Here is a 16,674-nt window from a genome sequence, read left to right on the forward strand (position 1 = left end):
AATCCATACTTCAGGAAAGGGCTGAAGAAGGGCTTATGCTAGAAACGTCGATTCTCCTGCTCCTTGGATGCGGCCTGACCTGCTGCGCTTTTCCAGCAATACATTTTTCAGCTCTGGTCTCCAGCATCTGCAGTCCTCACTTTCTCCTACTTAATCCAAATATTACAAATCATTTTGCAAAGCTTCCTTTACCGACGATAGGCTATTCTGTTGAATACATATTTAGAAAGTTAATCCCTCACTTCTTTTGATAATGTCACTGATACTCCCTCTAACCTTTTATTTGATGCGTGGATCCCCACAATCTTTGCATGGCGTTCACTTCCCGAGACCGGTGGTTGGTATGTCAGCACAATGTCCGTTGTGTGAAGAAGCTCAGGGTGATTATGCAGCTCACAAAGGAAATTAACTATTCCTATCCCAGGAAATGTTTGAGTTATTGAAGTGCTCCATTTTATCTACCCGATAATATTAAATTTTATCTATAAGCTCTGACATATTCTTCATCTATATCCTTCCCACTATTCGGTGGTCGTTAGATCGCACTGAATAATGCAATTATATATTTTCTTTCTCCAGTTTTAATGAAAGCACAGAATCGAACGAAAAAAATCATAAAATACCTGGAGAAAATCAACAGTTCTGTCAGTATCTGTGGATGAAAACCTGTGTTGGCATCACTGAACTTAAAAACTTAAATCTCTGTCCTCTCCTCAGATACAGCCATGCCTGCTAAGTTCCTCCAACGATTTCTGATTTTGTTTCAGATTTCCAGCATCCAGAATCCTTTATTTTCTCTTTATCCATCCGATGTTGGGAGGCCGTTCGACTGCACTGAATTGCTAATTAATCTGACTGATTATAAATGTTCACCACACCTCGCACAAAGTCTTCACAATTTTCTGTTAACTTTTTTTTTAGTTTTCTTAACTTTATTTTGTACTATTGCCCATTATATCTCCCATGTCTTTTCAGATTTCACTTTTGCAAAATGAGGATGTTACCTGTGAGATTCGGCCCTTTAATTTCGTGCCATACTTGTCACAATAAGTGTGCAGAGCATCTGCCTTGTTCTGTCTTCATTGTACATGCTGACATCGTACATACAGTCAACCTCACGATGACTGAATTCTCCCCTTCCGCTGGAAGTTGCTTGTCAGCTCTGAGCAGTTGTCGCAAGCCCAGTCAACGAGAAGGCAAGAGTGTGTTCTGGACTCTTGTTAATTCCCACAGAATAAATTGTCAATACCCTTCACCATGTTATATCCTAATGCTACTGCACTTCATTCTGCACCAGATGTGAAAGCCTCCCGATATTATGGCGCAGTGGGTGTCCGCTGAACAATCCTGCACTCCTCGCCTTCATCTAAATATGCTGCAAATACCAAAGATCTGCTGGACACCAGCAAAAGCGGCGTCTCCTCTACCTCCTGGGTTCACAGACCGACCACAGCTGCACATTCCAGTACCTCAGCACTGACCAAATTGGAAGACCCTGTTCTAAATTCTCTGAATGCCAATTCAAATGATGTATCGAAATAATATTACATTGGGGCACCACAGTGTCTTCCGATTGACCAACAGGTCATAAACTCGAAGATGAATATTGCGAGATTCTTTTGCTCTGTATTAAAGATATCCCACACCCAACAACCACACCCATTAACTGCACTGCCATTTTCTTTGAATCCACCTTTAATTTTGTTACTTAATGAACAATTAAAAGGCCTTATTAATGTTAGTGAGATTTATTAAATCTCTTAAACTTAACCGATATATACAAAGCCTTAAAATTGCCGAAAGATATCTGAGATTAAAAAAAAGTTTAAATAACACCATTTTTCTGAGATGCTCTGCTATTTATCTAATCTACATTTTTTTTAGGATAGAGAAGTGCACACATAAATTTCCTTTCAACTTCTGCCCAGCTGTTCAGTGACAAATTATTAAAGGAAACTAGCGTCTAAAATCCCTTACTCACCGAAATCTCTGGATTGTATACTATTTCAGATGTACAACAAAACTGCACCTGAGCACTACAAATTACAACTGCGTGACAGCAAAGAGATGTATGAGGTCATTCCAACCTGCATTGGTTTGTTTGCTCAATCTATGCAAAATTTGGGTAGGAGTAATAACGAACTAATTAAGATCTTCACATTATGTTTCGACAATAAATCTCCACACAATGACTCTGACTTTACCAGTTATATAACGTTTTCCATTTAAAAGTTCATTTTCCTTCACCAACAACTTCACAAAAGTAGCAGGAGAATAGGACAGAAGAGGACCCCGTCACCAGAGATTTTCCAAAACACCAAAGTTTCATTCATGAAAGCCAGCAGATCTGCATCACTCTGTGTGGATACCAGCAGCTTTAACCAGCCAATAAACCAAACTAAAGAACGAAGATTAAGATATAAATTAACAACGCAAGAACTTCCCCATGAAGTAGAGTAATGGAAAAAAAGGTTTGATGATAATTTTCCTCCTCAGTGAATCTGAGACTATTGTAACTGTTACTGTATTCATGAAACTTCTTCGATCTTTTATGTTTAAACTATCCATTACACACATGTTCAAGATTCGGAGATGCCGGTGTTGGACTGGGGTGTACAAAGTTAAAAATCACACAACACAAGGTTGTAGTGCAACAGATTTAATTGCAAGCACACTAGCTTTCAGAGCAACGCTCCTTCATCGGGTGATTGTGCTCCTACCTGATGAAGGAGCGTCGCTCCAAAAGCTAGTGTGCTTCCAATTAAACCTGTTTGACTATAACCTGGTGTTGTGTGATTTTTAACCTTGTACACATATTCAAAGAAGTGTCGCTGGACCCAAAAAAAACTAACTCTGCTTTCTCTCCAAAAATGATGGGTGACATCCTGAGTGTTTCCCGCAAGTCCTGTTTGCTTTTCCCACTGCACACTCTATTTATTTTTTCTGTATCAAAGTCACTTCGATTTTTAAAAAAGCCTAAGATTCGTTTTGTGAAATAACTACCAGAGCCGTGATTGAGCAAAGGACTTGTTATTTTTGTTCCAGACCAGAGTCAAATAAAAGTTGAAGTAAAAGATACATTTCACAAAAGACAAGAAAAATATAAACGAAGAATGAGAAACATCCTCTGCATTTCTCATTCAATGGAAATTCGTTCAAAAATAATCTTGGTTTTTCAAAGACCAAGATTGATCTGTTGTGCAATGCTACAGTTACTAAGACAGCAAGGAAAGCGAAAGATTCTATTCTGGGGTTACCATTTCACTCTGGGACTCCAATGCAAACATTCGCTCAAGTTTACATTGACAAACTCAAGTTTTTTTTTAAATTCAACCCGAAAACATATTAATTTTTCCAGTTGGGATCCTGAGTGTCACCAGACGCTGCGTGATCATCTGAGTTGTGCAGTGCCAATGTTATCCTTGATATTAAATATATGAACAAGCTTTAAAAACCAAAGGTAATCATCGTTAGTGCGGAAGCACTGTCAAGAAAAAGAACTTCATCCATTCAGAATACCTCATCTGCAGATGGAATATTTGTTGATTTTACTAGTTTTACTCAGTTTATATTCCTAATCCATCGTGAACTATTTTCTCGATCTAATCCACATTCAAGAAAAAGCATATAAACACTATGACGACAAGAGCTGTACATAGCCGCTAATTTCACAATGAATAACCCACCTCCAGACTTCCCAAAACCTGTCCAAAATCTCATGGACAAGTCCGGCCTATGATGGACTGTTCCCTTTTGCCTGTATAGGTGCAGCTTCAAAGACACGCGAGTAATAAAAACAAAAATTGGTGGAATCACAAGGGTCTGGCAGCATCTGTGTGCGGTGTTTGCGTCTAGTGACAATTCCTCAGAACGCTCGAATAATGGACAATTTGAAGCTAATATGACAAAGCAGCCTCTTGTTTGGCCTCACATCCATCAATATGTATGCCATCCGCCACCAATACTCTGTCACAACAAGATGCACTGCAGCAATTCTCCAAAGGTCCTGAGACAATACATTCCAAACTCCGTGACCATTTCCAACTGGAAGCAAATGAACATCAGATACATAGGATCACAAAGACCTTCAAACCATTGTGCATCCGGACTTGGAAATGTATTGCGGTTCCTTCAGTATCACCGATTCCAAAAGCTGCATTACACAACTGAACAGCACTTTGCGTTTTCCAACTGCACATAGACCTCAGTGATTTAAGCTCATCACCACCTCCTAAAGTGTAACTGGTATCAGACAAAAAAAACCCAATAAGAACTAAATCCTGTGAATGAGTAATGAAGAAACAGCAAATGGACTGAGGCTTGATATGAGGAGAAAGTGAGAACTGCAGATGCTGGAGATCAGAGTCAAGAGTGTTTTGCTGGGAAACCATAGCAGGGCAGGAAGCATCTGCAATTACACCGCCACCACCCACCACCTGTTCCTCACTTATATCGATGACTGTCGCAGTTCGACTGTACCACTTTGAACGAGGAGGTTGGACAGTTTATCAATATAACTAACACCTTTTACACAGACAGCAAATTCACCCGTCACATCTCATACATCTCCCTCCCCTTCCTGGACCTCTGCATTACTGTCTTCAGAGACAAACTAATCATGGACATCTCATAAAAGCCAACCAACTCCCACAGCTACCTAGATACTACTACAAAGTATCCATCCTCAAAACTACGTCCTGTAGAAACGATATCCTTCTCCCCAATTCCACCACGTCCGCCGCATCTGTGTCCAGGGTGACCAATTCCACTTTCGAAAATCCCAGATGACCTTCCTCTTCCAAGTTAGCAATTCCCCTTACCATCTGGTTATCGTTGCCCTGCAGCACATGTCCTCCATTTTCTGCCCCACCGCCCTTGTACCCCACCCGCCCATTGCAACAAGGACAGAACACCAGCCGGTCCTCACCTTGCTCTCCACCAACCTCCCATATTAGCCATATATACCTCCACCACTTCTGTCATCTCCAAACGGATCCCGGCACCAGAGATATATTTCGCTCCCCACCGCTATGAGCGTTTTGGAGTGACCATGTCCTTCACGACTTCCTCGTCACGTCCATGCCCCCAAACACCCCACTCCCCTCTCCTGGTACATTCCCTTGCCCCCACAGGAATTGCAAAATATATGCCCACACCACTCCCTCATCTTCGTCCAAGGCCCCAAAGTATCCATCCACATTCGACAGATATTGCGCTGTGCCTCTAGCAGTGTCGCACCTTCGTCCCAGCCCCACCTCGTCCCATTTATCTCTAAGTCACCCAGCCCACAAGCCTCATTTCTCATGAAGGGCGTATGTCCGAATCGTCAAATCACCTGCTTCTTGAATACTGCCTGATCGGCTATACTTTTCCAGCACCACACTCTTGATTACATTTAAAAAAAAAGAAATGTTCGAAGTTAGACAGATTAACTGTCATCAAGAGAGTAACTGCTATCGCGGAAGACGGTCAATCAAAAACACTCAGTATCAGATGTATTTGTTTGACATGAAATATCCTCGCTGTAAAAAATAGGAAGACGACCCAGGAAGATCCTCCAGCCAAATGAAGAAAGGTACTCCTGACAGCAACCGTTGTTTGGCTTTGAAAATAACTTGGTGCGTATTTCTTTAATTCTAACAATCGAGTTGGAAGTAGATAAAAGCATTTTAGAGAAAAGATGTGTAATGTTTTAAATAGTTGTAGGTTATTGACCAATTGACTTTGCTTTCTTTAAACAGTGGAAATTGGAAGTTATCTATCACTCATATTTTTACAGATTTCGAGGAGCGGTAAGCTTTTCCAGATGTTTAGTTTAATTAATGGATAGGGTCATGGCCTTATCGTAACAAGTGTATTCGAACTGGTTTATACTGAACCATAAATAGCTAGACGAAATTTCCAAAATAAACTCCAAATTTGCGGGCAATGTTGGCATGACAACCAATTGTTGCCATTCCATCATTGCCAGTAAAGCAAATAACCACCTAACTGTTCTGATCCCAATTTGATTAAACTTGGCCCATGGTCGTGTAAGCCTTGACATTTCAGGTGTCAAGTTAAAACAATATTGTCTTCCGAATGAGCCATAAATTCGACCAATCTGTAAACTGCAAGTCTGGACACTTACACATTGGAGTTGAATCCTAGAGCTACCAGGGGGCAGGGGAGTTGCATGAGGATGGGAAAGTGAGAGAAATGGAAATGTTAATGGATGGAGGCATGACGGCGGGTAGAGCAACAGATCTCTGAGTGCATACAACATAAAACTCGGCAACAGACAACTAATCAGGATGGTGTATTTTACTAAACCCAGTAGTGTGAGCTATGTACAATATTAGTTTATTTCATTCATAATTAGTTTCTTCAAGCCAACAACTTATAAATCAGAGATTACTACATCAAGAAACAAAGAAATGAACTCTAACAATGAAATAAACCTCAATAAAGGAAAAACTCTTGTAGCCAAAGTTTTCCTCCGTCCTCCTTCTTTGATTACCCAGAAAACTCCTCAGTTGATGCATTGGAAATGGTGGCGACTGCACACCACCTGATCTAAGCTGTTGGAAACATGGATTCAAATCCTAACTTATATACTTGGAATTACTATTTCATTCATCCTCTGTCCTATGTTTTACAGATTTCACGATAAAATTGGATTATTTGCGTTTTAGTCGTTGATTCTCATTTCTATTAGGGACAAGAACCATCCAGTTATCACTTTTATCTTGGTAACTTCTCGACTCTTTATCTAACATTTTGTACTTTCGTATCTTCTAGCGAAAATGTCAGTATGAAACGTGGACGTTTGAAACTGTTCAGTTTACTCCTGTCTTCCGTACTTGAGCACGCATGTCAATAAAACCAAATTCGAATTCTATTTTCCAATCTTTGCCACCAAACTTACTATTTCAGTTCTCAAAATGATATTGTGTTTTCACAGATACATTTTCAAACTAAAGTGATGAACAAAGGAACTATATTTTCGTCCATTTTTCCAAAGCAGTGTATATCGACCTTATCCCCCTTGTACTTCATGTTGTATGCTTTACATTTGGATTAGCATGAGCTCTCCCTGTGTTGTCTTTCTGAGAGAGGCCAACGCAGACGTAGTTTGTAATGAAGCAGAAATTGCTTTCGAAACAGTTCAACTCTTTCTATGTCATGGACATCATTTGGAATGCCCGTCTTTGTTGTCTATCCCTAATAGCTCCGACTGATTGCTTGCGTTCAGAGGGCAACAAAGAGTAGTTGTGTTGAACCTGAAGTCACTTGAAATACCTGAAATAACATATTTCCTCCCACAGTCATAAGTGTTATGATGTTCATATCTTGGTGTAAAGAGTATCTGCGTGATGTCTGTTTGTAATTTCCAAAACCTTCCAAATTCAAACACTTTATAAGGTGATTAGAGAAAAAGAAGTCCATCACTGACAGAAGAGACAAATCTTTATCTTATTACTCTTTCCTGTGACAAAGGAAAACAGCACATGTGCCATGTTGCACATAACCACATGAAACATTTTTGCTCACTCCATGATTTGTAACAGTCATCCCCACTCTTCAGCCCCAGCCCCATCCTCCTGCCCCAACCCCATTCCCCATCCTCCAACTCTGATGAAAATCAATGACCATTCTCCCATAAACCCCCGAGGCATTGTCCACAAACAAGAGAGATGCAGTGACCTTTTCCACACGCCTCCTGAGGCCCGGGAACCCTTTTCCCGTTTACTGCAAAGGCGGAGATGGAAAGTTCAAATTCTGATCTATGTTGGTACACAATTGTCTATAAAACCTCACAGACTGCACTGACATCAGTTTCATTCCGATCTCCGTCTGTGTCCCCCTTTACCGGCTCGTGCATACAGTGCACTCATCAGTACATCATTGTCGTGCTGCAACTGCTTTTAATCACTGGCGGTAAGCTTAGTGACGTGTGAACATCGAGCCACGCACCGACGCTCCAATTCCTTGGAGGCCCAACCTCTGCCGTCCATTCCACCAGCCCCGCACCTTTTTTTCCGATTGGCGAGAGCCAGCTGGGTCCATTGTGAACTGGACAACGCGCACTGTTTTCTGTGTCTCTGAGATTCAGGTGTGAGTGTGAGGTTTCACTCTGAAGAAGGGAAGTAATGGTCGAGATGCTCTCCTCCACAGTTCGCACATATCTCGTAAACCCATAAATCAATCTGCACTAGAACTGGCTTTACAGTGAGTAGCAAAAGCGAGGACACCTGCAAACAGGCTGGCACCATTCGGTTCACATTGTGAAAACGACTGACGGTTCTGAGGAAGAATCAGACTCGAAATGGCCCGAAATGGTAACTCTGATTTCACTTCACACATACTACCAGATCTGCTGCGCTCTTCCAGCAATTTCGGTTTTTTGTTCGTGAATGAATACTGTGTCTGTGTCCTTACAAGATGTCACTAACCTCCACGAACTTGTCGACAGCATAATGGGGGCAATGGTACGACTCTGGTCCAGGGGAAGCATGATGGAGAACACAGGGAATGAAGATTACTCCAACAGCAAACTAATAAGTAGAAAAAAATACATGAGTCTCTCCCCACACCATCATGTCCCGTAATAGCAGCGTCTGACCCTCTCAAGGATAACGCTAAGTAAGTTTGTGATTTCAAATAACCTGTTAAACAATAGCCTGGTGTTGCTGACTTCCGACGTTGTCCAACCGATTTCAATATTGGCACGTCCACATCCGACTTTGTGAAGTCACTGAAGAATTCCGAGCCTCTGGCCTCTTGTAGTGATATGGGTTTAAGGCTGGTTCATTTCAGAATCTGGATGATGTAACTATACACGTGTTTATAGTGGCGACTTCAGTGATGAAAATGCCCTTGAATGTCAATGGAAGATGATTAGAGTATCTGCTGTTGTAAATGGTCATTGCCTAGCAATTGTCTGTAAGAAGTCCTAAAACTGAATCTTGTCAAGGTTTTGCAACACATTGACATCGATGATTTTAGTGAATGGGAGTATATGATTGTGGAAAGTGATTCACTGATCAGTTTAAGATAGGAATTATTGTGTTTCTGGACAGTACATCAGCAAAGGTTATAAGAGATAAATGTACTAGCTTTTAAACGTATGTCAATGGAAAAATAAGAAATTAATTGCATCTTCCTGATAGTCTGAAACCAGACAAAGGATAATGGAGAACGGAAAATTGCAGAACTATGAAGCGATTACTTCAGTGCCGTCTTAACAGAAACCGATATGAAGATAAAAAAACAACCCAGCAAAAGGAGAACATCTAAATTTGTTGAAAAATGAAATACAGTGTCTCTAGTAAGTAAACTGATTTGGACGAATAATTGGGACTGAAATTAACGGGCAGAGAAAAAGTAAATATAAATTTATCAAATGTGTATAATTTTTGAGAAACCATCCTTTCCACAAATTGTGGAAGAACAATCGATGGAATTCATTTGGATTTTCGGGATGTTTTTTGATGGAACCCCAAACCTACTGTGTAAAATAAAAGCATATGTGATTGGAGACAACATATGAACATGGCTTTATAATGGCAGACCTAACAGGAACCAGTTGAAGGCAAAAATGGGTGTTTTTGCGAGTGGAAGGCTCCCCGAATATACTGAGATTGGTGCTTGGGTTTCGTCTGCTCACAATTCACACCACACATTTGGCAGAGGGAATCAAATGTAATATATCCAAGTCTTTTAATGGGATACAGCTGGGGTTATGACTGGGTGAAGAAGATGTTAAAAAAAAGCTCGAAGGTGACTGAAAAAATTACAGTGAATGGGCAGATATACGCCAGATGAAGAACAACGGAATTAGATGTGACTTTGTGCATTTTTTTTGGAAAAGAAGTAGAAGAGCAGCCTACCATTTGAAAATCTGAATTGGTGGGAAATTTTGATCTATTATAGGACCTACATACCCGATTATTTTTAAATTACTCTGCGCAGGCATCTGAAGTACATGCAAGGCAGCGAGTTCTGAATCGAGAAGTCGATTCTGACAATATTCATAGACCACCAAGTGGGCCGCTTTTAACCTGAAAAGCATATGGATCTCCCTCAACACCAGTCACTGAAATTAATATTGCAGGGACAAAAATAAGGCAGGAAGACAAATGGTTAAAACCTTCATTGAAAGGAGAAGTGAGTAGAGGAATAAAAATAGCTTACTGCAGCTTTACAAGCTTTTGGTGAGACCTCATCTCGAACATTGTGCAATATTGTGTGCAGTTTTGGTCTCCGAACCCAAAACAGAAAAATCTGGCATTGAAGGTGTGCAGTGAAGGATGACCAGACTGGACCTGCAGAATGACAGGTTTGTTTTGGGAGCAGTGTTTGGGTGGAAAGGGCTTATATTCCATGGCGTTGAGGAAAATGAGTGGTGATCTCAGTGAAATACAAAAAGCTCTGACAGGGTGAGGAAGATTGGTAGCATAGATGATAATTCCCCAGGCTGGGACGTCTAAAACAACTGGCCACGGTATTAGGTACAGGCAGGCTACACTGCATTGAGATGAGAATAAATGTCTTCACTCAGAGACTGGCGAACTTGGAGAATTCTCTGCAACGTAAGGTTGTCGAGCGAAGGAACTGAATACAATAAGGATTTCTAAACACGAAAGGGATGGGAGCGACGACGAATATCATACACAGATGGGGATCGGCCATTGCAAAATTGAATCCTTTAGCACATTTTAAACACGAAATAAAATACAGCTGATCCTATTTCGTAGTTTCTGATTGTTAATCATATTAATGGACATGGACATTGTGTCCAAAAAGTGCAGTGAGGAGATGTTCAAACATGAACGAGAGTGGGGAGGCTTAATATGTTGATTGGTCTAATACTTTCCGATGTTTCTGCGTTGTCTGTAGGAAAGCTCTGCAAATGTTGTCACAAGCTGTCAGAAATAAGGGAGGAGGTCTCTGCAGGGTGGACAGGACTGTGTTTCCTATTCCCTTTTGGAACTGAGGCTGGTGCCAGTTGCTCTGTCCGATTTTGAACGACAAGACCTTTGAGCACTTTGATACAATTGAGTGTCTTTGTTGGCCGTTTCAGAGACCATTGAAGAGATTATCCCACGTCTGTCTGTCTTGCCTCAATTTTTGGTCAGAACAGGAAGCACTGGAGATTTGCTTCCTGAAACTACACTGCTGAAGCAAATTGTTGTTCTCAATCGATATTTGTTTTAAAGTCAATATTACTGACAACAGATTTTTGATTTCGAAAGCCGATTGATTTTTCTGACTTGCACCAACTAGTAAAGTATTCGCCTGGTCTGGATTAGGAATCCAGTGACATTTCCAAAGCTGCGACATCTCCAAATGGAGACCTGTCGGAAACAGCACTGAGCAGGTTATTTCTGTGCTGCTTCACAGCTCTGTCAAAAAAAACTTCCATCAATTTGACTGTCGTGATGGGACTGAGGGTGTGCTAATTAGTGGAATTATAATTATTCTCATTTTACCGGCTGGACATAGCTGACCAATTTTTCACATTACCAGGTAGATGTCAGAGTTGGAAATGGAAGGAAACAAACTCCTCAGGGGCATGAGTTGCTATGCATCATAATTCTTCACCCCTAACGCAGGAACAGTGTCAGGCCCTATTATATTGTCGTATCTGCTGTGTTCAGCTGTTTTGTCATGTCGTGTGCAGTGCATTGAATTGGGTGAAGACAGGAGTCTGTGATTCTGTGGACATCATGACAGGGGTGAGGTGAATCATCCAATCAAGGCTTCTTCATGAGGGTGGTGCAGATACTACATCCTCGTCCTTTATACTGCTGTACAGGGTTTTTACATTATATAGGTTGGGAATATTTGGGCAGCCCTCCTCTCGAATGAGTTTTTAAAAGGTTTCAGCATTATTGATGACTGGATGTGGCACAACTGCGAGCTTCGAGCTGATCTGTTAGTTGTGGAAACGTTTCGCCCTCTCTGTCAGATGTCAGTTCTGCTGTTTTGAATGTATGCATTTAAAGGCGGTCACATTGACGGGTTGCCATCAACTTCAGGTTCACATGCTCCTGACCCTGGCATGTTCACTCACACTCATCACTGAACCATAGATCGGCTTGATGCTAATGGTAGACGGATGGAATATCCCAGGCATAAAGAACAGGGTATCATTTAACACAATTCTGTTTCTGCTGCTGCTGTGGTGCACAGCACCACATTAATACACAGTTTGAGGTTCATTCTCCACAGTGCAATTCCGCTGTTGTCGTTAATTCACACTGAGATCCGTTTTCCCATAAGCTCTGTACTCAGTGATATACTTTGGTTTCTGATATAGTCAAACTTTCATTTTAATATATTCACCGCTGAGGATCTCTCCATGGTGTAACACTACCAGTTTCTTTCATTGCACAAAATACTTTAACGTAATCCTCTGATTATTATCCCTTCCAGATGTGCTATTTTCGCTGTATACAGGGAAGGTGTATCCCTCTATTTCTCTCCCTGAGTATGATTAAAAGCTCAGTAGTGGCAGTGATGTCAGTCTTACGTCGTTTCAGAACCAATGTATACGTGCACTTGTGGTATTGTTCACTTCCCGGTGGATGGCGCTTTTGTTGCACGAGTGGTTAGAGCAGCTTTGATGCTTACATTTGGAACTTGTTGAAAAACAGAAATTGCTAGAGAAGTAAGCAGGCCTGGTATCAACTGTGGAGTGGAAACAGATTTAATCTTTCGGTATAGTGACCCTGATTCAAATCTCCCAGTTTCTCCAGCACGTTTAGCTATTGATTCAGACTTATATGTTCCACATTTCTTTGTTTGACTTAATATGTCTACTCGACAATCAATTTCTGGAGAAACTTAGCAGGTCTACCAACATGTGTGGAGACAGGGAATAGACTTAACGTTTCAAGTCCAGCGTGATAATTCTTCAGAACTGAAAACGAAAGGAAATTTTGCTTGTTATACCTTTAGGGAGTTGGAGGAGCGATGACGTGAAACAAATGGACTGGAGGCAGAGTGCAAAACGCAAATCAGCTTTTATTTGAGGTGAAAGAGAAACATTTGTAAATTGGGTGCAAATTCACTTGTGAATGGTGCAAGTGAAATGATGCTTCATCGGGAATGTCTTTGTTCGGTTGTGAAGAAATGAAGTGTGAGTCAAATATCTGGCGTTCCTACTTCTTAACAACAGTTTTAAATTTCTTAGATACCTGTAACATCCTGTTTTCTGCGTCCCACTTTCCTTAATCGGGCTGAGGTGTTTTCGTTCAATTTTCCAGTCCTCTGGGACTCTCCATGACTCCATCGATTCCAGAATGATCATCAGCAATGCCTCGATGATCACCTTAGCTTTCACCTCAGAACTCGAACGTGTTGACCATCCGGTCTGGGTGATATATCTGCCTTCATGACTTTGCGATTCCTCAACACCTTCTATTTTGTCATCGTCTATAAACTCACCTCTGCCGCCTGACGCTCTCGAAGTCCCGTCAGGCTGGACCATGAAAACTGATGCAGACGTTTCTATTCAAATACTCTGCCATTTCATTATTTGGCATCAGTACTCCAGACCCATTTTCCAACGGTTTGTTTCCTTTATCTTCCCTCTCTTCTCTGTTATTTATCTAAATCCCTCTTACAAATCTCTGTAATATTCTTAACAGGCTGACTATTCTATTTCATGCTCTTCCCCCATTGCTTCATTTATTATTGTCCGCTGGTATTGAAAGATTTCCTCATCCTCTGAATTGCTAATAATCGTCAGCAGATTGTATGCTTTTGCGATTGGTTAATTGTTGTCTCTGACTTCCCTTATCACTCAATATTATCTTGTCCTCCACTGAGTACGTTTTGTCTCCTTGGGATGAATTTAAGCTGTGCATCTGATTTATCCCGAGCAACTCCTACCATTTCTGGTTCACCGTCTACCCTGCTCTGTTCCCTCTTTCAGTTATCACTGGCCAGCTGCTCCCTTTTGTGCTTGTCTTTAATTTGAATAAGTATAATCACTTCTCATCCAATAGTTAGCAACAGGTTTAAACTGAGAGGGGGAGATTTCAGAGCTGGGATACAGAGAACGATTAGAAGATTAATTAATTACGTACAAAGAGAAAAAGAAAGAGACAGAATATAGACGAGGAGAAAATAAATAAAATATCAAAAAACGAGGTCATTGACAAAATTCGACAGACTTCCTATTCCTTTTGGCAATGCCCATGTACTGTGATATTTTGGAAGGTATTTGCACAACAGGGGAACATGTTCAAGTGTTGTGTTTGAAGCAACAACATTTATCTGGAATAATATGACAAACAGCAGTTGTTGACAGAACATACCAAGTAAAAAATGGATTAACTGAAATAGCTTCAGATAACAGAAGCAAGAATTTACAAGACACATTTTAATAATAATGAGAGTTTCCAGTATGGAATCCCAGAAAAGGGGAACGTTAAGGCATCAACACAGAACTAAGGGATGTTTTAATGTCTTTTTAAATATTGTAAATCTCATGGATCATGTTTTTTGTGACTGTATCTCTGTTGTACATTCTCACGGTCTTGTGCACATGTACACAAATTTATCTATCTGCAAAAACACATTAAGCAGTTTGCATTAAATCATTTTCCTACATTCTATTTCAAATTAACCTGATCTGTTTACACTTCCACGCGCCATTCCTTGTTCCAAGTTTGTTTTGTTCTCTCCCTGTATTTTATTTGATTCTGTCTATCAAAAATATATTGGTGACTGTGAGGAGGCACTTTATCACTTTCCATTCTCCACAGCCACTATCTCCTATTCCTTTCTGTCCCTTAACCAATGAAACACACATGCTGGCTGTGACTCTTAAATCCTCATGAACTAGGTGATTGCAAATGTAAAATTTACTTCTGGTCTAACGTCAGAAAATCTGAGCAAAGTATATGCAAACCGTGCAATATGATGTTTACAGCTTTACAGGCAAATTATTGAAATTCATTGTGTTAAAGAGTCAATGTTGCCTTAATGAAGAAGTATGAGGGAAGTTCAGAGAAATACACACTTGTGTATTTCTATATGTGTTCAGGGTAGTTGTGCAAGAGGCAGTTTTTACATTGACAGCTGTTGTGATAGAGGAGATTTCAGTATAGTGACAGCATTTCAATTGGCTTTTAGGAACACAATTATATGGATCAATGCATGTGGATCACGCAGCAGAAGAATTCAGCCTGTGAAGAGAAAGCATCACCTTTCTCCATTCGCTCAAACATTTGCTAAAATAAATGGAGAAGGGCAATAAGACCAATAGCAGACGATGTTATCATCCCACACACATCAGGTTACATTATAAGTGTTATTGTGAAAAGGGTTAACTGGAACTGTTTGTTCAGTGACTGTGGTTGATTTCAGTCTCCATGGAACCGAACTGTGTCACTAGAGTACTTCCCTTTTTTTTAGAAAAAGGTGGTTTGTTTCAATGTGTTATCCCATAGTATCAGCAGCAGTCGCATCATCAACACGATTGAGATCAGCAACTCCAGAGAGTGGGAGAGATCAGAATCTGAGAACGAGACTGGTGTGTTCCAAAATGGATCATAATCTGATAACATTAGACTGGAATGTTCCAACAATGGTCAGGAGTTTATCCTGGGGTCTTCACTATATTTCTAAGGATTGGTTATGGTTATCTTTTCGGATAGAATGTGTACTGATGATTATTCAGGCAGGTTACTATCCCATCCTCGCTATTGTTGGTGTTCCAGGTAAGTCTGTCTCATTGCATGTATCAATTCTGTGAATCATTTTTAACGCGATCATTACGTCTATTGTCTATATTTGGCAAAAAAGTAAGCTATTGTATTCGCTTTGAATCACAAAGTCAATGCCAATTCCATATGATGCATTTCCTTCACTTACAAGTGCCTGGAGAGGAACAAAAATGTTCATAATCACCGTGGCCAATTTGGACCTGAGTTGATTTATTTCTCCATATTCCCTGCATCACTCAACTTGTCCACTACTACCGCCACAATATTCCCAGTCTTCACTACTGCTTCAGTGCTGTTCGTAAGTAAATCATCATCTATTACTTGCTGTTGCAGTTCTCTTTTGGTCACTCCCCCAGTTTAAATACTTTGATCACAGACTTATTCATGTCTCTCCCTGGAACAATACCAGTTGGAAACTGTGAAGCTGGTTTGTTTCTTCAATGACACAGCTTTGTGTCTTCTATTTCAGCATAAACTGTGACCTCAGACGAGGCAGACGACTGTACTGTCAGCGACCATGAAGTAACAGTTTGATTCAACTTTTGAGATCCTGGAATTTTCCGAGCAGGAGTGGTTATCATGGACATTATCTTGCTGATGGAGTGCTTTGATGTATTCACACGGCCACGATGTCTATTGCTGCCCCTCTCTGACGGGAACACAATAGTTCTAGCTCCGCAAAGGAAGATACAGCACATCTGCCAGAAGTTTGACCCTATAGAGTGACTGGTGAAAATTAGAAATTGTGAGATTAGAAATACAAAAGAAAAGCTGTCCAAAAACTAATTGAATTCAAGCTTGGGTAAGATACTCACCGCATGCACCCCATCGCCGAGTATTCAGGGAGGTGGCAATTGAGTTAACGACAGAGTAATAGATTCACACAGCACAGAAGCAGACGCTTTAATCCAATCAGTTCATAATAACCATAATCCTAAACGAACCTGCCTGC

The sequence above is a fragment of the Chiloscyllium punctatum genome, chromosome 43 (genome assembly GCF_047496795.1).
Source record: "Chiloscyllium punctatum isolate Juve2018m chromosome 43, sChiPun1.3, whole genome shotgun sequence".
Lineage (NCBI taxonomy): Eukaryota > Metazoa > Chordata > Chondrichthyes > Orectolobiformes > Hemiscylliidae > Chiloscyllium > Chiloscyllium punctatum.